Here is a 24,014-nt window from a genome sequence, read left to right as displayed (position 1 = left end):
TTTTTAAATAAAGAGCGGTAAACTGGTGCACATTTCTGCGTGGGTTCATTCAGAGTATGTCCATATGGCAAAATGAAGTTGCAGTTGTACCATGGGCAAGTGTAACCCTGCCTGCTTTAACCTAGTGAGCATAGGTAATGACAGAACTGAAGACATGGTAATGTAGGGTTCAGCAATGCCAAGCAACTACAGTTGCAGCCAAAGCTCATGGATGGTTTGTATTCTGCTTTCTCACCTTTGCTGAAGTTTGTGCCAACCCTTCTTCACTGCTATCGCTACCCAAGCTAGCTAGATGGAAGCAAGCAGTGCCGTAGCAATGAAATTTGGTGGCTGAGGCAAAGCCTGAAGCGGCAGCCCACCCTCACCCTGCACACAGATCTGGGAGGGCGCACACCCCCCATGCTTGCCCAACAGTGCACACAGTAATGGCAGCTGCCCTTCCCCCATCCCTGTGTCTCCCCCCCACACACACCAAATGAGCCACTCGCAGCTCTGTCCTGTGCCCTGCCCCGGATGGGCAATGCCTGTTGGTGCCCCTTTGCTTCAGCGCCTGGGGCAGTCGCCCCGCACACCCCCCCCCTTGCTATGGCACTGGAAGAATGCACATGTGCATCTATTCAGACTCCAATCACGCTGTTGTCGGCTGTATAGAAGGCAGGGTTGGTTTGCATTTTATAGACTACCTAAATCAAAGATATATAGCATAAGCTTTTGTGAGCTAGAGCTCAGTGCATCATCAGATGCTGTGAAAGGACTTGCACAAAGCAGTATATAAAATGGGGAGAATAATTTGAATATAAAAGACAGGAAGGGAGGGGGGAGGGGGAAGGAGGCAATGCTGGGAAAGGCAAATAAGCAATCAATCCTTAGGCTATGTACAAACATTCAAAAAGTCGGGGGTGGATTCAGTCTAAGTTATGCAGTTTTCTGTAAGCAATGTAGTTTAGATTGGTAGCAAACACAATACACATTTGCCCTTGGGATGGGGAGGCAGAAATCTTAGGCCATTTTTTAATTAGTCTGTGTGTGCTGGATTTCTATTCTATCTTGAGCATAGACCTTTGTGTACTGAACTTCTGTTCTGTCATGGGTAAAAACCAGTTTCCAATCACTTATACCAGTAAAAGTACCTGGTACTTTTGTAATGTCTGTATCTGGCCACAGGGACAAAGGGGTTACAAATGCTAATCCAGGTAATGGATAAGAATTTAGTCCCTGTTTAGACAGTACTTAACACAATCCCATCTGTGGATGATTTTTTGTTGCACAATTTCCCATTCAAGTTGCTTTCTAAAATTTGCTGTGTAGGCAAATCCTTATGCCAATGGAAGGCTCTGTTTATTACGAAGAAAGATAATAGGAAAGGCTGGAAGAGACCTTACAGGGTCATCTAGTCTAGCCCCCTGCTCAAGGTAAGGATGTTCCCTGACTAAATCATCCCAACCAAGTGCCTGTCTAACCTGCCCTTGAAAACTAAGGATGGAGATTCCACAGTTTCTCTAGGTACTCTGTTCCAATACTCAACCATCCTCATAGTCATTGATGTTTGCTTATCCTGTGTTATCTAACACTTGCCTAACTACCATGAAGTAAAATCTTGTTGAAGACAAGGCAGTTGTAGATGGCTTTGGCCATGTCTATGCTATAGGGACTGCTACTTTTAACTATAGGAACAGTGGTATGACAGCCAGCCTTGATGTATACATGGTTGTGCCAGAAGACAGCTTTTGCTGACAGACCTGCATCTGCATGAGTGGTTTTCCTAACAAAGCTATGTTGGCTGTGGGATGTAATCTTTCAGGTAAATTCTTGGCTTCTTACCAGTGTTTGCTTTGCACTCTGGACTCCAGTGGAAACTACTAACACCTTCTCTTCATTAGGATTTCCCCATGGGCTAGCTAACATGATAAGAAATACCATATTTCCTAGCAAGAAGCAGCTTATCCTGATTTAGCTTAAACCCATTCCAAGTGGATTCTGGCTGTGTCTGCATTGGAAAAAGGGAAAAAGAAAAGGGTGCATTTTGACACTGGGAGAATTACCTTGATCTTAGTGGAAACAATGTACAGCTAATTTTCCTGGTTATAATTAGTTGAGGTCAACCCTATACCTCCACTGGCTACATCTAGATAAAAATTACAGTGCATCATCTGCAAAGCTGTACCTGTGTTCCTCATATTAGGCCTTGGCAAGTATAGCAAGGGCAATGGCAAAAGGAGACAATACGCAACATCAGAAGGTGCTTTCTGATAACAGCCAAGATGCTACTAAGCTACCCATTTGCCTGCTGGCTTGCTTCAGTGGAGAATGAAGAGTATCTGAGGATATGTACAGATGTTTGGGTAGGTTAGATTGCATTAAAAATGTCTACCTTATCTTAGTTCACCCAAGTGTGGACCTTACACTTAGATCCCTAGCTAGGTCAATCTATGTGTGAACTGTTCAGGAGAGTTAGATTGATCTAAAAATGGCTGACCTGATCTGAGTTAACTGTAGAGGTAGTCTTAACTTAGATCAGGTCCGGTGAGACCAATCTAACTGAACTTCTGTATAGTTCCCAGAGCAGCCCCAAGGCTGGGAAAGCCCAGCTGTTGGCCTGTGCCAGGGATGCACTTTTCCAACCCTGCTTCCCTAGCACTGGGTTATTTTTGTCCCCCAGGCCCTTCTGTCCACCTTCAAATGAACAACAACACCCCTCCTTGCCCCCGTTTTACCAGTATTCACCAGTGCCAGGAGCTGATGGAAGTAAGTTTGTTTGTTTGTTTGTTTGTTTGCTTGTTTGTTTTTGGAGGGGTAGCAGGTGGGCTCAGGGAGGAGAGTTCATCTGGGGAGGGGGGGCAGCTAAAAAAACAGCCTGCTAAACCCCCTGATCCACCTGTTCCTCCCCCCATCTTGAATTACTACAATCAGGCTCCTGGGACTGATGAATGCTAGTAAAACCATCCCTGGCAGCTGTTTGTGGGATTGTGAGCAGTTTGGTGGCATTGGCCAGGGACAGGGGGCCTGAGGGGTTGGAGCAAGGTAGTTGGCCTGATCAACAAGCCTGCCTAACCCTGCCAAGTCCCACCAATCACCCCAAGCCCCCCAGCAGATACTGCTATCCTCCTGCTCCTGACAAACCCTTTTGGACCCCACCAAGCCCCCTGCAAACCCTGTTTGCCCCCCAACCCTCCCAAAGACTCCATTTGCTCCCTTGATCCCCCCAACCCCTCCCCCAGATCCCTTTTGCCCCCTTCCCAATTCCCTCCCAACCTCCCATTCCAACTTAGCTTAAACTGCGTGGTCATTTTTAACCTGAACTAACTTGTCCCCTAATCTCCCTGAATATCTATACATACCCTTAGTGATCCACTAAGAGGCTTGCAGAGTACTGAGGATGTTTTAGGATGCCATTACCTGCATGGAATATGCCAAGTGAAGACTGTGATAGCCAGAATATGGATGTGGTCTGTGCTCTGAAGTGTCAAGGCAGAACTCTATACAGATTTGGGGGCTAAACTCTTTGAATAAAACCAAGCAACTTTATGCTTTTACCTGAAGCTAGCTATTTCAGTCTTTAGTTACATAAAATTCTGCTTCTGAGCATGCCCTCAAATGCCTCAGCTTTCACTGTACCCCAGTGGGATTCACAAACTTAACATTCCTCTGCCTATCTCACCAGAAGGGTTCGATCCAGCAGATGTTCTCATAGTGCACTTCTTATCAGCTCAAACTTAGCACAAAATACAATGGGAGAACTTTTAGTTCAACAAGAAGCTACAGAAAGAAATGACCCCATTTATATCAGAGGCTAGTGGTCCATTTTTAAAATCCTCACCTAGCATGTGGGATCTGCCTAAAGGGGAGGACAGGAGGTCTCAACCCAAAACTCCCACTTCTCAAGGGAGTACCCTAAACTACAGGCCGTCACCAACACGTAATCCCAACACAGATCAAAGGGAGCAGGAGGGCACATAAGCCCCCATGGCTCATCAAAAACATCCGGGAATGTCTCCTAGCAAAAAGGGAGGTGCACACCCAATGGAAGGGAGGAGCCATCACCAGGATGGACTACACTGCGGTTGCTTGGGGATGCAGGGGGGCAGTCAGGAAGGCCAAGGTGCCCGGATCAAGAAGTCCTTTTTTAAATAATTAGGAGGCAAAAAGAAGGTTCCGAGTAATGTGGGGCCCCTGCAGGACACGCTAGGAAATTTGGTCATCACACCAGGCGACAAAGCCAACATATTTAACTATTTCTTTGCCTCCATTTTCCTAAGCAGGGACCGGAACAGCCACCCTCCCTCTGGGCCCCCCTCAGGCCCCAGGGGAGGTGCACCTAGGCCAAGGGTTAGTGAGGAACTAGTCAGGGAACTTCTGGAAGGACTGGATGTATTCAAATCAGCTGGTCTGGATGATCTCCACCCCAGAGTACTGAGGGAATTGGCTGAGGTCATTGCAGGACCCCTGGCACGGTTGTATGAGCACTCGTGGTGCTCTGGTGTGGTGCCAGAGGACTGGAAGAGGGCCAATGTGGTTCCCATCTTCAAAAAGGGGAGGAAGGAGGACCTAGGAAACTATAGGCCCAGTTAGTCTTACCTCGATCCTGGGCAAGCTTGTTGAGAAAATTATTCTGGCGCATGTCCACGAGGGGCCAGCAGGGGAGATTATGCTTAGGGGCAACCAACATGGGTTCATTAGAGGCAGGTCCTGTCAGACGAACCTGGTGGCCTTCTACGACCAGGTCACCAAATCCTGAGATGCAGGGGTAGCAGTGGACATAGTCTTCCTGGACTTCCGGAAGGCCTTCGACACTGTCTCTCACCCCGTTCTCATTAAGAAACTGGGGGACTGTGGTGTCGACACCCACACAGTCAAATGGGTCGCCAACTGGCGGGAGGGCTGCATCCAGAGAGTGGTGGTGGATGGGTCATTTTCCACCTGGAGGGATGTGGGCAGTGGGGTCCGCCAGGGCTCAGTCCTCGGGCCCGCACTGTTCAATATCTTCATCAGTGACTTGGACGAGGGGGTAAAAAGCACCCTGTTCAAATTTGCTGATGACACCAAGATGTGGGGGGATGTGGGCATGCTAGAAGGGAGGAAAAGCTGCAATCAGACCTAGACAGGTTACAGGGGTGGCCAGGTGAGAATAGGATGGGATTCAACACCGACAAGTGCAAAGTGATGCACCTGGGGAGAAACAACCGGCACCATACCTACAGGTTGGTATACTCCCTTCTTGTCAGTACAGAGGCAGAAAAGGATCTTGGAGTCATCATTGATGCCAAGATGAACATGGGCCCGCAGTGTGGGGATACAGTCAGGAAGGCCGACCGCACCTTGTCATGCATCCACAGATGCATCCCAAGCAGGTCCAAGGAAGTGATACTCCTCCTCTGTGTGGCAGTGGTCAGGCCACAGCTGGAGTACTGCATCCAGTTCTGGGTGCTGCACTTCAGAAGGGATGTGGACAGCATGGAGAGGGTCCAGAGGAGGGCCACTCGCATGATCAGGGGGCAGCAGGGCAGGCTCTATGAGGAGAGGCTATGGGACCTGAACCTGTTCAACCTCCACAAGAGAAGGCTGAGGGGGGATCTAGTGGCCTGTTACAAACTAGTCAGAGGGGACCAGCAGGCACTGGGGGAGTCCCTGTTCCCCCGAGCGCTACCAGGAGTGACCAGGAATAACGGTCACAAGCTGGCAGAGGGTAGATTTAGGCTAGATATCAGGAGGCACTACGTCACGGTCAGGGCGGCCAGGATCTGGAACCAACTTCCAAGAGAAGTGCTGCTGGCCTGTACCCTGGGGGTCTTTAAGAGGAGGCTAGATGAACACCTTGCTGGGGTCGTTTGACCCTAGTACTCTTTCCTGCCATGGCAGGGGGTCGAACTTGATGATCTGCTCAGGTCCCTTCTGACCCTAGAAACTATGAAACCATTCTGTTTCAGTATTGTAGTTCCAGTTTACATAAAAAGATAAAGAAAGAGGGAGCATCACTCCCTAGCCCAGCAGCGCTCAATTTCTGTCCTGAATGCCAGATCCAGCCCAAGGAGTTGTGTCATCTGGCTTGTGGGGCTCCCCAGAGGACTGGAAATTTGGTGCCAGGTGAGCAATGGCAATTAACATTGCCACCACTCTCCAGCTGCCAAATTTCCAAGTCCTGCAGGTAGGTGACTGTTACCCATTGTGCCCAATTGGGCTGGCACATGGGGCCAGGGCAGTGGGTCCCAACCAGCATGCACAGTACTAGGGCTGGAGTGGCAGGCCCAATCTGGTGGATGGGTCCCACCCCACACTGGATTGGGCCCACAGACTGATCCCATATACCAGATCCCGCCCACAGATCACTCACCCACAGCCCAGACAGTTGGCCACTGCCCTAGGCTGATGGTTATGGATCTCACCTGGGGTATGCAAGACTGAGCATGCCATGCAAAACCTTAGAAATAGACTTATGGATAAATCCTTTACCTACTTAGGCACTTGAAGGGCAAATGGGATCCAGCCCTTGGGTGGGATTTTTAAAACTGCCCAAGTGACTTAAAAATGCAGGCCTTGCCTATCCTGTGCTTCTACAGAGCCTAGTGTGGGGCCCTGTTTCATGGCTGAGTGCCGAGGGACTACATCAATAATAATAATTAATAATGAGTCTAACTGATTTTCCTGGGGAAGTTTGTATCTGAGTTAGTAAGGCTCTTTTAAAGATTCTCCCCCTTAAGAGGTCATCACACTCATTAAGCAGACTTCACTGAGCGTCAACACAGATTTCAGAACAGGCATCATCATGCTGAGATGATGCCCATATGCTTGTAGAGAGGGTGCAAACCACTGCGGCCTGAGGAAGCCATATCCTATAGAAACAATACGAGTGGGGTGCCAGAAAATAAAAGATTACAGTAATTCAGCCATGAGAAAACCAAGGTATTTACCAGCAACGCTAAATCTTCCTTGCTAAGCAACAGTCTCAGCAGGATTTCAGAGGTGATAAAACACTGGTTTAGTAATAAATGGAAGATACTGAGCCCTTGATGGGTCTGATGGCAATATAACACCTACGCTTTTAATGCTCTAAGGCTGGACTCAGAAATGCATTATCAGATTGAGTCATTCGGGTGGTAGCATCACTCAGCAACCACTTAGGACCAACAATCAGCATTTATTGGGACAGGGCTTCATAAAATGACGTGACACCCCTCACTTGGTGCCTTGCAATAGGGGACTAGTCAACCTGAAAAGGGCCACATGGTAAGACTGGAAAGGTTACATTTATTGAGTACCATCTGTTAGCCTACACTTAGAAAATTTTCTGAGTACTGCATTATATACATTGAACAATTCAGTGTGAAAACCCAGGTTTCCTCTCCTTCCATTACCACCTAAACACCACATATGGAGGTACTCAAAGAAAAAGGTCTCAAAATAGGAAGCTTATGAGAAAATATGAGGCAGATGCATTAATTTTGTTTCAAGTGATGGGGATAGTTTATGTTTGCGGTGCTTTGTTTCCATGTGAAAAAAAACTTTCCAAGATTGGAAAAATGCAACTTTTCTCAAAAACCCACCTATGTTGCCTTACCCACTGCTCTTAGACTGGTTTTAAGTGCACCAGTCTCTGCTGTAAGCAGCCCACAAGGGAGTGATGTGACATCATTAGCTCCATGCCCAGGCACCTTTCATTCTCTAGCTTGAATTATCAACTGAGACACCAAGGGGGCAAATCCAGAGCAGGGCTTGAATGCATACTTCTGGAGCTTTAGAAAATGCTGCAACCACTCCACACCACATCCCTAACTAAGCTTTGCCCTGGCTACAAAAGCATCTGGGAGTCTCTAGCATTTACTCTTTTGCAAAAATACAGTCATGATCTACAGCAAGCTAGAGGTCTAAATTTGACTGGAACTATTGTTTTAGTGTTGGGGTGATGTGGGAATTGGTAAGTGCTTTTATTGGCAGCCTTTAAATAAATTCCACATGGTCCAGGCCTCCTGATTAAACAAGGCAGGTGATTCCTATTATCAATATTTTACCCAGAGCCCAAGGTGTAAGATCAGTAAAACTTTTGCCTCAGTAAGGACTGAACTTGTTTGTTGTTTATTCTTGTGTGGACAAGTGTAACAACTTCCTCATCCCAGCTATATTTTTTTGTCTTCATATGAGGCTTTGAGCTTACCCACAGTATCAGGTGTGCACTTGCAATCAGCGTTAACTGCACACTTTTGTGGGCCAATGGCACACAAATCAATGATACACATAACAGGTATGACTTTTATCGGCTTCAAAGTGTTTTAAAGATGCTAACTGATTTAAGTGCATACCACGCTTCTCATTTCTTTTCAGGAAAGGGGCAGAAGCATTTTTTCAAAGGGATTATAGGGGTACACCCAGTCTTGGTGGACCACTGGTCTGACCCAGTATGACATTTCTTATGTTCTCATATTCTTGCATGTTCTTAAATTTGGGAGAATGTCCCAAGCACTTGTGCATAGTCCAAGGGTTCAGAATGGTTTTTCCTTGAGTTCTGTCCATCCCAGCTATGTAAATACTCTGAAGCAGTCAGCCTCAAGGATTTTTTAAAGGAAAGACAGTCATATTAGGTTACAATTACTGGCTACTTCTGTGCCTGCCTGTTTGAAAAGACAATTTTCCTGTACTGCTTTTAGACTCTTACATTCATCAGAAGATTAAACGGGTAACACAAAGAACATACACAGCTCTGGGAAACGTAGGGCTATCAAAAATGCATATTCTCTTTGGGTGAGTCATGGGCAGCCATGCCTTATCCCAAGAGCCTTTTGAAAATGGCTTGTCCTCTCTATCGGTTTCTGTATAGTCAGTGCTGTTATCTGTCTCTTATTTCCCTGAGAGTTTAAAAGAAGGATTGTTGGCTTGAAGTGAGCATCCTAGATACATAATGTGCAGAGGGTTTAAATTGCACCACTTGGTCTAATTAAGTCCCTGACATGACTACATCAGCAGCTTTTAGATGACAGCTTGGGAATCTCTGACTACTAAATGAGCAGCTAGTCCCTTAATCCCAACATGGAGCCACTCTCTGGAAGAGCTTGAAAGACCTGGAGATAATTGGAACACTGTTCTGAAACTTCCTTCAGTGCTTAGACATACCTTAAAACATGCCCCATGCTACTTGGATCTAAGCAAGTTTCTTCAGGTTCCAGGATATGGCACAAACCCAAGGACAGTGAGTCACTGACAGATCTGAGAATAATGGTCACCTGAGGCTATGCCTCTCCCAGAGGGTCTTTGCTATAAAGCTCAGTAACTGAGCTCAGATTTAAAAAAAACATCATCCTGCCTCTTGTCCATTTTTGCTCATAGCTTATTCATTATTCATCTTTATAGGGGAACAGACCACATTTTGGACCACATTATTCTCATATATTTATGTTCACGTCACATTTGGTCTCATGGCTTTGAGTAAATGGTCCTATTCAGTGAATGGATAAGATTGTGCGGGGGAAAGGCCCTTTGTAAGGGAGATGAGTTGAAGGTGATACTCATACAATCAACACATTGTATTCTGTGAAGATGCATTTATCTGTTGATGATATTAAAGAAGTGTTAGCTTGGAAGGACCTGCTCAGAAGCCAAATGAAGTCTTTCTACTGTGTTCTAATAGACATTGCATTAGGCATTTAGCAGCATATTTTCAAAGGATCTTACAAGCGTCCACAAGTGGGACCTTATTTTTAGAAGTACTCTGTCTGTTGTGTGTTGAGCTCTTCTGTACCTATGCTTCCACTTGTGGGTGCTTGAACCCTTTTACTTTGGCTCTGAAGAGTTAAGATGAATGGCTGTATTGCCACTGACTTAATGAGTCCTTGAAGATCTCTACCTGAGCCTAAATGAGAAGACACTACTTTGTGCGATTTTTAATGCATCTTGGGTGTTTACTATATTTGTTTTGTTTTTAATCCTTCCAAATAGTGTGAGGCAATATACTGTGTGTATGTGTATATTAGGCAAGCTTTTGAGTACCACAGTATTCTTCCTCAAGTATCCGAAAGCTTGTCTGTGTTCCTCCCAACTATGGAGTTAATCCAATAAAAGACGTCACCCACAAAAATTCTTGCCTCTCACACTTTTCCTAGACTATTATGGCTATACCATCACCCCAACACTACCATAAAAAATACTACATTCAATAAAAGGTGTGTTCCCCTAAACTAATGGTGTTAAACGTAATAAATTTTACTAAATGTCTTTCCATGAATGAGAGGAACCCAAATGATAAAAATATAAAATGTTTGTTAACATTCCTTATAGATAAAATAATAAGTGTGTGTTTGTATGTGCATAAAAATGATGCATATATAAAAGTATAAATAATATTCAGTGAGGAATAGCTGTGTAGGGTGAAAATTCAAAGTTATTTCATTGATCTTGTGTTAGAGGCAATTTTTAACAAATTCTAAATTAAAGAGTAGAGAAAGGGAAACTGTTCAGAATTCCAAACACTTCAGCTGGAGATTTTTCTTTTAAAGCAATGCCATAAGGTACACTAAATACCAATGTTTTCAAAAGTGCTCAATGCCCAGCACTGAAGACAGCTATTCTAGATGGGAAACTCAGCTCCTATTTAAGCACTAAAAAGAGAAACCACATTTTTAGAATGCCCCAGGAAAATTCCATAGCCTCCTAGTGAGAAATCCACTTTTTAAAGTTCTGATCTCTCAAACTGTAGAACTTCTGTAACATAAAGGTTTCTCAAATTCTGTACCATAAAGATGACTCGGGTATAATATGCACATTCCCAGAAGAATAACAACAAAAAGGGATTACTGATATTAAAAAAAAACTACTCAGCTGCATCATCCCACTAGAAGAGAAAAAAAGTTATGTATTAGAATCTGGTCCTTCTGTTTGTGTGTTTAAAAGTGCCCTTCACTAGGGCAGTACAGCTGCCCTAACAACAGAACACTAATATATTTTCATTTCTAATCTTGCTACAGCTGATTTAGTTTTTACATCCTTTTCTTTAAACAAAAAGTCATGGTTCTGTGACAGGGGTGGAAGGAGAAGCTATATAATTCCAAGATGAAGCTTGTACCATCTCCTGGAAATTCAGATCTTAAAAATACTATAAGTGATACAGGGAAAGGTTACGGAAAGGTGCATTACTACATTTCCATTAAGGTTTAATGAAGAGATGAATGATTAAATAGGGAAAGTTTTGAGGTTTTATTTCTTTCAGATCTTCTAACAGTTAGTTCACCATCTTTGACCTTTGTGGGATTTAAAGGACTTGGATACAAGGACATTTCCATGGGGGAAATTTTGCTAAGAAAAAGAAAGCTGAAAGCTGAAGTTTTACTTGGCTAGAAATCAAAGGCCTGATCCAAAGCCTGTTAAGACTGTATTACTAATCTTTCTTAGAGCCATAGAAAATTGGTCATGTAGTCCACTCCTACCCCTACCCCAAAGCAGGTTGAATTATATCTATAGTATCTCTGACACATGTCTGTCTACCCTGTTCTTAAAAATCTTCAGTAATTCTACAACCCCTCTAAATTGTGGCTTATTTTTGCTGTTAGGAAGCTCTTCCTAATGTCTAGTCCTAGGAACAAGAGCTAGAACCCAGGTCTCTTCCTGCTGAGTCCCACTGGGCAATAGAGTCAACCCCTTTATTGAGGTTAACAGGATTTTGGATCAGACCCCAATTAGCCCTAAGCACAGTCAGGCTTGTTCTTGAGATTGATGTCTGCAGCTGGTCGAGACTTCTAGCTCCAACTTCTTTGCAGTTCAGCCACTAAGGCCCTATTTTCCCTAGGCCTCCAAGGGGCTCTCTGGGGAGGGATTGAGTCTCTTTTTCTGGTGGTGTCAATCTTAGTCCCTTCCCAGGCCAAGCAGTGGGACCAGCCTTGGGTGCCAGGGTAGGTTTCTTCTTGGAAGCTGTAGAAGACCATTACCTCCTGCCAGAAGTGCCAGAAAGAACTGTACTCTGGTGACCTGAGTAAAAAAAAAACAACAATCCTCTATGAGGGCTCAGCTCAGTAGCACATTTTAGCATTTGCTAACTACGTGGTTATTACTGACTTTCCCTTCCACAGTTGTCTCTGCAGGTGAAGCCTTTGCATCCCCATCATCTGTGCCCCTCACCCTGCACTCTCTCTTGATTTCAACCTGCAGCCAGACCTAGCTAGGTTTCTAAACCAAAGCCTCCATAGCCTGCAAGCAGGCAGATGCCCAAGTTGCTTTGGTGTCACTTTGCAATGGTATTAGACACCTGGGGCCAGAGGCGCCTCCCAGGGCCATGTGGGCTGAGGCTGCCAATTCCTGTGTTCAACACATGTCTGCCACCCAGAGGATAATAGTGTCAGGCCAGTGAATCCTTCTTACCCCCTCTCCCTGCACCAGGCTGTTTCCTGGACAGTCATTTTTAACGGTGGCATAAGAGGCAACAACGCTCTATTTTCCCCAATAACAGAGGCAAATCCCTTCCTGCCACCCCCACCAAATGATCAAGGAACCAGCCTGTAGGGAAAAGCATTTGGGTTTCACAATATTGAGTTTGGGCTGAGGAAGATGGACAGATAGAGCTGAAGCAATTATAATATAGGAAAAGAATTCAGTCCTGATTGAAGAATTACTTGGAGGAAAGCCACAGGCCTGGCTGTTCTGGGAATATTTATGAGTGATTGCTGGCACACATCTGGTTTTGGGGCTTCTTGTCAAATCTATGTAGGACTAAAGAAATATCTAATAATCTTTGCCTAGCTTGTTGTGTTTTTATTCACAGAAAATTAATGCACAGCCCAGTAAAGTTATGTTTGCTTTTGCTTTGATCTTAAACTGAATAATGTAGACAGAGACCCCTAGCATATTAACAACGCTTCTTTTTTTTTACCTAGACAAAAATACATTGTGTTATATGTGATGATGCACCACACTATCTACACCTCTCCTTTTCAAAATCCTAGATCTGCTCATGCGTCCAGAGGTGGCCATTCTTACCTGGACCTTTGAGAATGAAAACTGACTAACTCTGCAGGAGACTCTGAGGTCGGTCTGCTTCAGTCTCTGGACCTTACTAGCCTGATCCCACTGAAGTTAACAGAAGCCCTTCAGTGGGCATTGGATTTAGGAACTGGAGAGAGTGAGTGATAGTGATGGTCATCACAGTAATGTAAAAGAATAATTTAAACCCTCATTGGCTCTTTATTGCCCTCAGGATGCATTAATTCAAATTCCAAGTGACCTGGTGGAAATGCTGCCCTCCACACTACCAGGGAGGGCTGTCCCTTAGGTTGCCTCCCCACACACCAAGCCTGTCCTATTCTCACTGTATATTTGCACTAGGGAGAAGCCAGACAACCAGTACCAACATGTGAAAGGCTAAAAGCAGACAACCGGTTCAATATGGTACTGATTGGTCAGGGGTATGACTCGCATCTCAGGAGATGTGGCACAGTCGTTTCCACACAAGGCTTAAATCGCGGTTGCAATTAGCCGAGATTGTTCCGAGGCAGAGTGTTAATTCAGATCATTCACAGGTACCTCATGTGTCCTTTTGTAAGGTCTAGGGTCTGCTGCAAAATAAACCCTTAAATCTGAATCAAGCTGGTTGTCTGTTTGTAGACTGCTGCAAGATACAAATCCTCAGGGCTTGCCTCCTTTCACTTGTTTCCCTTGTTTCTCAAAGTAACATATGGGGAAGATAGATAGATAGATAGATGGATAAACTTTGACTTTTTAAAACCTTTATTATAAAAAGATGGATAGACACACAGAAAGAGAGAGACATGTATGGAGATGGATGGATAGACAGACACATAAAGGGGCATGTATGGACATAGATAGATCGATCGATAGATAGATGGATAGATAGATAGATTTGACTGCATCAACACAGAGGTGGAACGGGCATTTACACATAAGGCTGAAGTGGCAATTAATGCGAATTAGCCTTGATCCGGAGTGTTAATTCGGATACTTTGCAGGTATGTAATGTGGGACAAATTTCTTCTGTCTATAAAGTCTGTTGTTTGCTGCTCGAATCCGAATCAGGTCCGTTGTTTTTAGCCTATGTTAGGGGACAGGGAGGAAAAAATCAGTTGTGAGACCAGATGGACCCTCAGATCTCCCTGGTTGAACACCCACTGAAAATCCCAAGGCTTCCCCTCAGCTTCACTCCTGTGGGGAAAACGAGAATTCGTTGATCCCGATCTAGGCAAATCCAGGGCATTCCCAGAATGGGTCGAGATTTCTTAATCTCAGTAAATGTTCATAATTTACGGTAATGCAGTCTTATATTCACCAATCTCAGAGTATCAATCCAGGCGTTTTGCAGACACTAGAAGAAGAGTCCCTGATTCAGGATCTCGCCCGGGCCCAGGCGACTAAGAGAAGGAGGTAGGATGTATCATTAGAAGCAAAATATGGAGGAAGCCTCCCGTTTCTCCTCGGGAAGGATTTTATTGGTTCCTCACCCCAACTTGGTGGATGCCCTGAAGCTGACAGGGAGTCTGAAAAACCTTCCCACAGCAAACTTGCAGGGAAACAGAAAAGTGTTCTCCTTCAAAAACCTAAGGACAGTAATGCTGCTAGTGCGGAGAAAGAAGGGTTCAGAATACGTGGGGGAGGTGAGGAATTACACAACTCATCTCTCAATTCCTTCCTTTGCAATCGTAACATTATTTTACGAAAGGCAAGATGGGTTTTTTTGTGATACGTTTTATTGGACCAACTGTATAGTTGGAGAAGTGTTGGACAAGTCTTTGGACATCAAGTGACCTTCCTTAGGTGTCCCCTAAACAATATCACGAACAGTCTTTGCTTCTCCTACCCGTCCTGAACCATCGCGGGCTACAGCAACACTCCAGCATTATTCTTATTCGTTTTATACTTCTTATGTCCCGGCTGGCAACCAACGCACACATCGATGTTTGTATCTTTACCCCCAAGCCCGCATCGTCATTTAATTCATCGTCACTTAATCATTAAGATGAGAATGATTTTACACGTTCTCGTATACGCGTTATTTATATTCATATCGACGGACATGTATTACCCGAGTACGTCAAGATAGCAACTCCATGATTTCAGTTGCATAGTTGAGTCCTCCTCTCCGCGCCCACACACCTGTGCCTTGCATTGTCTGTCACACACCTCTCCAGGGAGAGCACCCCATTAGAAGGGGAATTGTGCTTCACCAGACTCCAGGCGCCAACAGCCAGGAGACAGACACCAACTGCGATGGAAAAGCCCTTTGCTAGCTCCTGTTTGGAGAACGGGCTTGTCCTTTCATCCAAGGTCATTCCGCCCTGCAGGCTTCTCCCTCGTGGAAGCCTCGGTGGCTTTGGGCTGCGCTTCCCAATCCTCAGTGGTCCGACCCCAGGAATCGGTCGCATGCTTTCTTGCATTTCTCGGGAAAGGGGAGACATGAGGGTCTCCAGGCGATTTCCAGGGGCGGTAGAGCTCGATCGGTTCTGTTACCGTGCATTGGAGCAGCCAAGCGACAGAGACTTTGAAATCGGAAAGCCCCTGTCCCTATATTGGAACTAAAAATCAACAAGCTGAAATGCAAAAACCTCGCAGTTAAAATGCAAACCCCAGAACAAGGACCCTGATGCAGTATGCAGAAAACCCGAATTAAAATCTGTCCCAACAGGGCACTACATAGGCTGCAGAAAAACTAGACTTGGTTGTACGGGGGACCTGACACCCTTCTTGCGGATACAATCTGTGTACATCCACATAAGTCCAGACCTGGCTGAAGGGCGAGCAAAAGAGATGCGTGATGATGATGATAGATAGATAGAAAAATCAAGAGGCAAGGATTTTGTGGGATGAGAGACCTGAGGAAGGATGTCTTGTATTTGGAAGCTATCTAACTTTATCCCTACTATATACCTGGTGCAATAAGAGAGATCATCCTAAGACAGCCTCACCCCTCGCATCATTTCTGGTACATCTCCGCTGCATCAGCACCCTTACACTACCAAAAATATGTACGTCTTTCCAGTTCTCTACCATTTCAGGATGCTGGAAAAAAAAAAAGGTGTTCGTTTAATTCCAGTAGCTTTTGAGCTTCTTTTATGTTGGTTCATTTCCTAATCTGAAAAATATCATATCATATTATATGTACGTGTGGAAAAGAGAATTCTCCGAGGTCGGGAGAGGAGGGAAGCATTTCCCTGAACTGCCCCAGCACCCCCTTTAACCTACCTTTGGTTTTCACACCTGCTATGAAGCAAGCTCACTGAACCTCGTCATGAGCCTGCTGCAGGACGGAGCCGGGGAGAAATCAGTGCAATGCCCCAGAATGCCCGGGTTTAGATTTTGCTGCGTGCCACTACCCGGGATTCAAGAAAATCAGTGGTACGCACGGGACAAAGAAACTGTGCGTCTCCCACCCAGGCCAGTACTACAGGGAAATGATGACGTGTGGTCTGTGCTCATCAGAGTGCTTCGAAAATGGAGAGGATCGTTTTTTGTTTTGTTTTTTTGGGGGGGGGGCGGGGGGAAGAGAGAACTTCCCTTTGCTTTAAAAATAGCCCGGGGATGCCCCAGTTCTGCTGACCAAGTGAAGGCGCTGGGCTCGAGGCCGGCCAGTCCCTGGGTGGGAGCTCTGCCTTCCCTCCCGAGCCGCGCTCTCGAGGACAGGGGGCAGATCCTCAGCTGGGTGATTTGACATCGCTTCCTCATCCCCGGATCTAAATCGCCGAGGTCAATGGCGTTCCTCCGGATTTGCATCGAGGATAGGTGTTGTCAAGCCCAGGCAGCCGGGTCCAGGGTGATCCAGCCACAATGAAACCAGTCCAGAAGAGAAGCCTTCAAGGACCCCCCATTTTCTCTACCCCCCAGACCCGCGGGCCAGGGGCTCGCCTTTCCCTTGCTCCTCTATCCGCAGTCTGGGTTCCTAATTCACACAGGGACGGAGCTCTGCGTCCTTAGCCAGGGGGAGGACGTGGAAAGCGGAGAGTAACCAAAGACCTCGCTTCGACCGGCGGCCTTCTCCGTATGGGCTGCTGGCACCGTGCCGGGACCTACTTGCTAGGTACCGACATACTCACCTCGGTATTTTCCATATCAAATGCAGAGAAAGGGATATTTTACATGTCATATTACATCATACAATATATAATATACATATACAATTACACTACATATTTATGAAACTAGTGAATGTAAACATACGCACCACGCACATATATGCATATTATATATTGTAAATGATACAACATGACACTTAAATATCCTTTTCTCTGTTATTTGATATGGAAAATACTGAAGTGTTATGGTTATCTATCCTATATTATATAGACTATTTATATATAATCATTAAAAGCCAGACGGATTTTTCCATAGCTGCAATTTAAAAAAAATACAGCGGCGCTTCCCCTGCCCCCGTACCCGTGTTGGACTCAAGTTCAGCGTGCATGTGATATCTGTGTGTGTATGGGACTGCATGCTCACATACAGATATATATCATATTGCATCTGGGTGTTGTAGCCGTGATAATCCAGGAAATACCCATGAAGCAAGGCTTTTACTAGTGATATCTTGTATTGACCAACTGCATAATTGAGAGAGACATTAAACAAATTCTGGGCGCAGAATGGATCAGAGGAAGGGCACTTTATGCCCAAAAGCTTGGCTAACTTCTCTCCCAAATATTCACCTGGTCCAATGAAAGATACCAGAAAAAAATCTTAGCAATTGTATAATGCATGTATTTTTGTATGCTTCTGTTTATGATATGTAATATATTTTATGCACAGCGTATGTATGCATGTATGTAGATGCGTAATGTATTTTCTACAGGGTGTGCATGGACGTACATGTGTGGTGTGCGTGTGTGTGGAGCTTAGGTCCCACGTGCAGACGTGGGCACACGCAGATCTGCGGCCCGCACCGCCGGGTCTGGGTGGCACTCCGCCCAGCCCGAGTCCTCTCCACCCCGGCGTGAAGGAACCAGTCTCGCCGCGCCCCGGCCCGGCCGGCCCCGCGCCGCCTTCGCGCCGGAGCCCGCGGGTGTTGTGAGCACTGAGCGGGGCCATCAAGGGCCTCGATCCTGCCCCCGTGGGAGGCAGTGGAAGTCCCTCTCCCTTGGGGACACGGGCGGCCTCTGCCCCACGCCCCCGAAACCAGACAGGCTGTTGGCAAAACTAATGGCCCGGGCGATGAAAGGCTGCCCGGGCTAAGTGCGGTTTGCCCCATACAGCAGGACAGGCGATGGTGTTTAAACCAAGTCCAATTCGTACCCGAGCGTCAGGGACCCGATCCTGGTTTCAGCCGCACAAATCGTCAATTCAGGGCATGGACTCTAGCCCCCTATTTCCCCTAAACAAGCGCATCGCTTCATTAAAACAATAGATTCACGTTACGATCCATTTCTTGACAGCGCCGAGCCAGGAGTCGCGATCTGAACGGATTCACAGCACTACACGGTGACCTTATCCCTGGACTCAGGCGCCAGTCTTTGGCTATGGATTTGGTAAGAAGCTCAGCACCTGCAATGATCGACTTCGGTCCAGATTTTCAAAGCTAGATCTCTAACCAGCAGTGCCCAGCTCTCTCTGGCACCGGGGCACTTTTGAAAATACCATTAGGCGCATCTCGGGGCGCCGAGGTCGCTTAAAAAAACCGGCCCTTAAAATCCAGATTTAGGCAATAAAGTTAGTTGCCCGCTTTCCCTCTCACCCCCCAACGTGGGGGAAGCGCTTGGACGCCCCTGAAGCCTATAGCAGAGATGTGGGTGCTCATTTCTTCTGAAAATTAGGTTCATGACCTAGATCCAGAAATCAGGGTATGGGTCCCAGCTCCCTCCAGGCACTTTGATTTCTAACTCCCACAGAAATCAATAAGCACAGGTGGCTGCGTTTAGACACAGGCGTTTAACTTTATTTCCACCATATGCCTTTATAACGTCCTCCCCTCTGGATATTGTAGAAAGAGTTAAAACACGATGATGTTTGCAGGTCCTGAAAAAGCAGGGAAAGGGCTGGATCTCTCACTAGAAGTGGGGTGCTTCATACTGTCCTTAAACTACTTGACATTATAGTGCCCCAGAGGCTCCAACCAGGATCCGAACTCAATGTTTATAAATTCAGAGAAAAGGAAGGAGAGAAAGCAGGAAGTAAATGAGGTGACTAAGGTTACTCAAAGTGTCACTGGCAGACCTGGGAATAGAGTCGGTCCCACCCAGGGTCCTAACCACACTACCTCTCTGGACATGGAGATGTAGAGGGTCTAAAGCCAGAAGCAAGTACCGAAATCACCCAGCCCGATCTCTTCATATGGCAGAGATGAACATGCCTGGTAAGGGATCCCAGATCCCAGCAAAAACCTAACTGCTTGCAAGTCTCAGCTGCCCCGAGGGCTCCTCTTTTTTTATGGAGCACACATTCTTACCCAGATAAGGCTTGAGAAGATGTTCAGTCAATAGTAATGTGTCTTAGGTTCCACCTGACCATCACTACCCATCACCAAAACTAGGTCGGTTGACTTCCTGCAGACTGTCCATTCACAGCACCTTCTTCTTCAAGATGTGTTCCCGTGCTGTGAAAGTTAATAGGAACTTTGGTTTCATGTTGGGTTCTTGCGTTATGAAGGGCATAACACACCCTTCATTAGATGGAATGGTTTCAGAAAAAACAAGTCTGCAAACCTTCTGTCACGGTAGGTCCTGTTTCTCCTGTGGACCTTGGGTACTTTCAAGTCAGAAGCCCACATGCAATGCTAGTCGATCTGGCAGGGCCTCACTTACCTTCTAACTTGTCATCATTCTGCTATGCCATTTGAGTCAGACCCGCAGCATCTTTATGACTACAGACCTGGAATCCACATGGTGCTGCCAGTTTATCAAACCTTAATTCCAATGACTTTGCTAGGACAGTTCAAACACAACTATGTTCCTCAGTGCACAGGTCTGGGCTGGTTCACCCTGAAATATTGTATATGCTATGCTCAGCTGCAGGGAGATGGAGTGTAGCAACTGTTAAAGAGCCCGCAGAGACCCCACAGATTAAGGCAGGAAGTGAAGAAGAATCCCAGATTTCCCAGAGATTTCAGGGGAAATAGAAAAAAAAGCAAAAAACAGTTACCAAGTCTGGTATTTAACTAGGTCCAGATCAACGAGGCAAGACCCCAATACGTACTTAAAGAGCTCACACAACTTTTGCAACCAGGACCTGAATTGTACGTGGCAGTTCTCAATGGCAAAGAGAACCTCTTTCTACAGTGTTGGACCCTGGGTTCAGTAGTGAAAATGAAAGAGTGTCCCCAGCTGAGCGGTCTACCATGTCTCCTGATAGTTCTTCATCCCCTCCCTGCAGAAGTTTCCCATCTTTATTGAGTCCCACTTATGATCTCTGAAGTGTCTTCCAGGTATAAGGGCATACAGTGACAGTTTATAATTCAGGAATAAAGTATTTTGCCCTGATTTGTACTCACTTCGCTGTTTCTCTGGAGTATCTCAAATCAATTTACTAAGATGCATCTATATTACCACCTTCGTTTTATCAAGGAGGTAAATAACAGGTGGAGAAGCAGAGGCTTCCTTAAGATGACACAGCCAGCCATTAATTAGACTTCATGGCTGTCCAACCTCGGTTCCTTGCTTTAAACAGAGTCCTGATCCACTGCCTACCAAAGTAATGATTATCGTTATAATCCCATACATTATAGCACATCACGCCTGTAACTGAGATGCCTCTTACACAGCACAAACATATTATATTGACAGTTTGCAATCTAAATAGGGGAATGAAGCCCGGGATCCCACAACAGACTCTTAGTAAAACAGCAAGAGATACATTAACTAAACTTAGAAGACCAGCAGATGTTACAATGCTGAGCATAACAGTGTCTAGATTTTAGGAATGCGCAATATCAGTCTGAACTAACCAATAGGAAAGGCTGAAGAGAGGGGTGTAGCATAAACCCCTCCTCTCTTCCACAGTCAGGCAGAAGGAAGGCACTTCCCTCCCTCCCTTCAGGATTTAGGACCCTGCACCTTTTCCTGGAGCAGGGCACTTAAGTCTTATCCTTTGCAAAAAGGGCGGGGGCTGGGGGAAATAGTCAGTCTTTCATTTTAAAACAGGTAGAAGGCAGAGGTGGTGTCCCATCCTTTTGTAATCCAACAATGTAGTGGTTAGAGCACTTGCCCCGTATGGGAGGCAGGGAGAGCGGGGTTTAATTCTCTCATCTGCCCCAGGGACTTTGAACTTCACATTGCACAAAAGTGTCCTAATTAAAAGGCATGCTGGGGTAGGGGAGCTTTCAGTGCTTGCCCTCCCCGCGGATACTCAGTTTTGCCATGCAAAGTGGAACAGTTTCAACAGGCAAGTTCAGGGCAAGTCCACCCATCCAGCACCCCGGGGCTAGAGTCCTCTCCTAGGAGGTAGGAGATGGGGGTTCCTGTCCTCTCTGACAGAGGAAGGAGTTGAACTGAGCTCTCCCACTTGCTCGGTGAGTGCTCTAAGCTGTTGGGTAAAGGGGGGAATCTCTTCTCCTTCCTGTCTCTTTCCATTAGGCAGTCTCTGAAAGCACGGAGCTGAGCTTCAGAGGACAATGGCAGAGGACCCCCTTATTTGTGGATCAGACAGCGCATGATCTAAGCTGCCCAGGGTGAAGCAATCACTTTAGGCACTTAAAATGCAGGTGCCCATTGGGTTTAGGCACCTCTAGAGTTAGGTTGCAGCTGACAGAGAGCCTGAGAGCCTGAGGGGCTGCATTCTGGATTTCGCACCCAAAGTGGTAGTTAGATGCCTATGTCCCTCTCTGGGTCTAGATTTCCTGAATCCCCATCTGCTCTGTCCTCTGGGCTAACAGACCCCCACCAAGCAGCCAGTTCTGGATCCATAGTGGGCAGGTATCACCCCCCCCCACCCCTTCCCCGCTCTCAAGTGCCCGGCTGGATTGACGGACTCTTCTTTCGGATTAGGGAGCGGTCTGTGCGGGGATTAGTCAGAGCAGTGCCGGGCAGAGAAGCAGACAGGCGGTGGGGCGCGGGGATCCTGCTCCAAGAAGCGAGCAAACGCCAGGGACATCCTCGACCACGGGGGCGTAGATCTAAGCCGCTGGGTGGAAAACTCCAGGCCAAGCCGCAAAGCGGTCGATGACACCGGCTGACATTTAGATGTGTGCTTAAAGAAAGGGAAGGCTAAGCATGCCGCCAGCACCAGTCCCAGGGGCATTTCCACCGGCAGGGCTGCAGCCCCGGAGGCTTCGGTGCTGCTCGGCCAGCAGGATCGGGGCCTCCGGCCCTGTTACAGGCTTCCTGTGCTAGTACTGCGGTCACTGAAACCCGGGGGGGCAAACGCGAGGTGCTCAGGCAGGGATCGCGGGTGTGCGCAGTCCCTCGACTTAGCTGTGCTCGCTGGGGCAGGGAATGAATATTCGCCTGGGAGCAGAGCTGGGAGAAGGGAGGATAAGGGGGGCAGGGGTTAAAAGAAAAAGCTATTGCATTGCTGTTGCTCACGCACATTGAAACCATCTTCTACGGGGACCTCAAGTTTGGTAACATTATCCACTGGCGTCAATCTGAGAGCCCTTAAATATATAACACTTGCCCATTGCCAGACCCCCACGCCTCAGTTTCTTGGGAGCTTAATTGCTTGGGTGTTGTGTTTTGTTCTGTTTTTTCTTGAATCTGTCCTAATATCCTTCTCCACTTTATAGCCAGCCCCAAGCCCAAATTCATCCCCGAATGCCTGTTATGGAAAAGGTCGAGATTTGCCAAAATTGTCTAGAGTCCGCCGCCCTCCCCCCCCGACCAGACCCGACCCGACCCCCCAAGCACTCCAGTAACTTCCCTCTACTAGGGACTCGCTTCCAATCACCAGACAGGGGAAGGGACTATTGCGGGGGATGAACACGGCCAAGTTTCCTCCACCCTCCGTTACGAGAATATCTGTCCTATATTCCTGCAGAATAATGAACTCCCTTTGCATGGTCCTGCGGAAACCGGTCGACAAATGGGAGGGCAGGAAGACTAATGGGTGATGATAATTTTCCTAGCCTGCCTCTGGAAAAAAAGAAAAAAAGGAGAGGCACCTTGATCCCTTTTTAAAGCGTAAATCGATTGCATTTTCCTTCCTTCAAGGTCTGTCCTATCAATTCTATGTCCCAGCGCTGGAAACCCTCATCACCCCTCGGGTTTTGCCCTGAGGAAGTTAATGTCCAGGAGAGCCAGGAAATCAGGGCTCGTGGACAAAGGTGATATATTTTATTAGACCAACAAGATTTTTGCAATACATATATATATATTTATATCTTTAATTGCAAGCTTTCGGGAGGAGCCAAGTTCTTAAGTCTGTCTGCGGAATCCATGGGCTGCGGATTTCCACCCGGGAAAAAGGCAGCAGCAGAAACTCCGCCGTTGCAACACAAAGCCGAACAGATGTGGCATCCCTCTTTGCAGAAACATAAAGGTCACCACCTCAATCAAAGGGGGGTTCCCCTCAGGGATGCTCACTTTATATATATATACAGTTTAATATATATACATACATATATATGTGTGTATATATATATTCACACACACACAGAGTTTATATATGTGTATATATATACACATACATACATATATATACATATACATACATACATACATATATTATATATATATTCATACACTCACACACACACATATATATACACATCCACAAGGGAGGGGAAAAACACCTCTATAGGACAAATCATTTGGGGGGAAATAATCCACGCTGGTTTTGGGGGTTGTACCCCGACCATGCACTGTATTAGAGAGCCTCTTGGGTCCCTTATTAAGAGAACCGTTGTTACCTGTGCTGTGTTTGTGACTGCTGTTTGGGGGAAGGGTGTTGCTGCGGGTATTATCTGAGTGCGGGAGTATTCATAATTCATTTCTTAGAGTAATTTTTAGACATCTTTTGCTAAGCGTTATCACAGGGGAGGTTTTGAGTCTGAATTTATTAAATGAGCTCGATGGACTGACAGCTTCACACTGCTGTTCTCCAGTGTTATTTACAGTCTCTGAAGCTTTAATACTGCAAGTCCTTTCCCGCAATCACCCCACTCATCTAGCCAGTGCCCG

The sequence above is a fragment of the Crocodylus siamensis genome, chromosome 4 (assembly GCF_052110815.1).
Source record: "Crocodylus siamensis isolate JL-2025a chromosome 4, ASM5211081v1, whole genome shotgun sequence".
Lineage (NCBI taxonomy): Eukaryota > Metazoa > Chordata > Crocodylia > Crocodylidae > Crocodylus > Crocodylus siamensis.
This window is presented reverse-complemented; position numbering follows the sequence as displayed.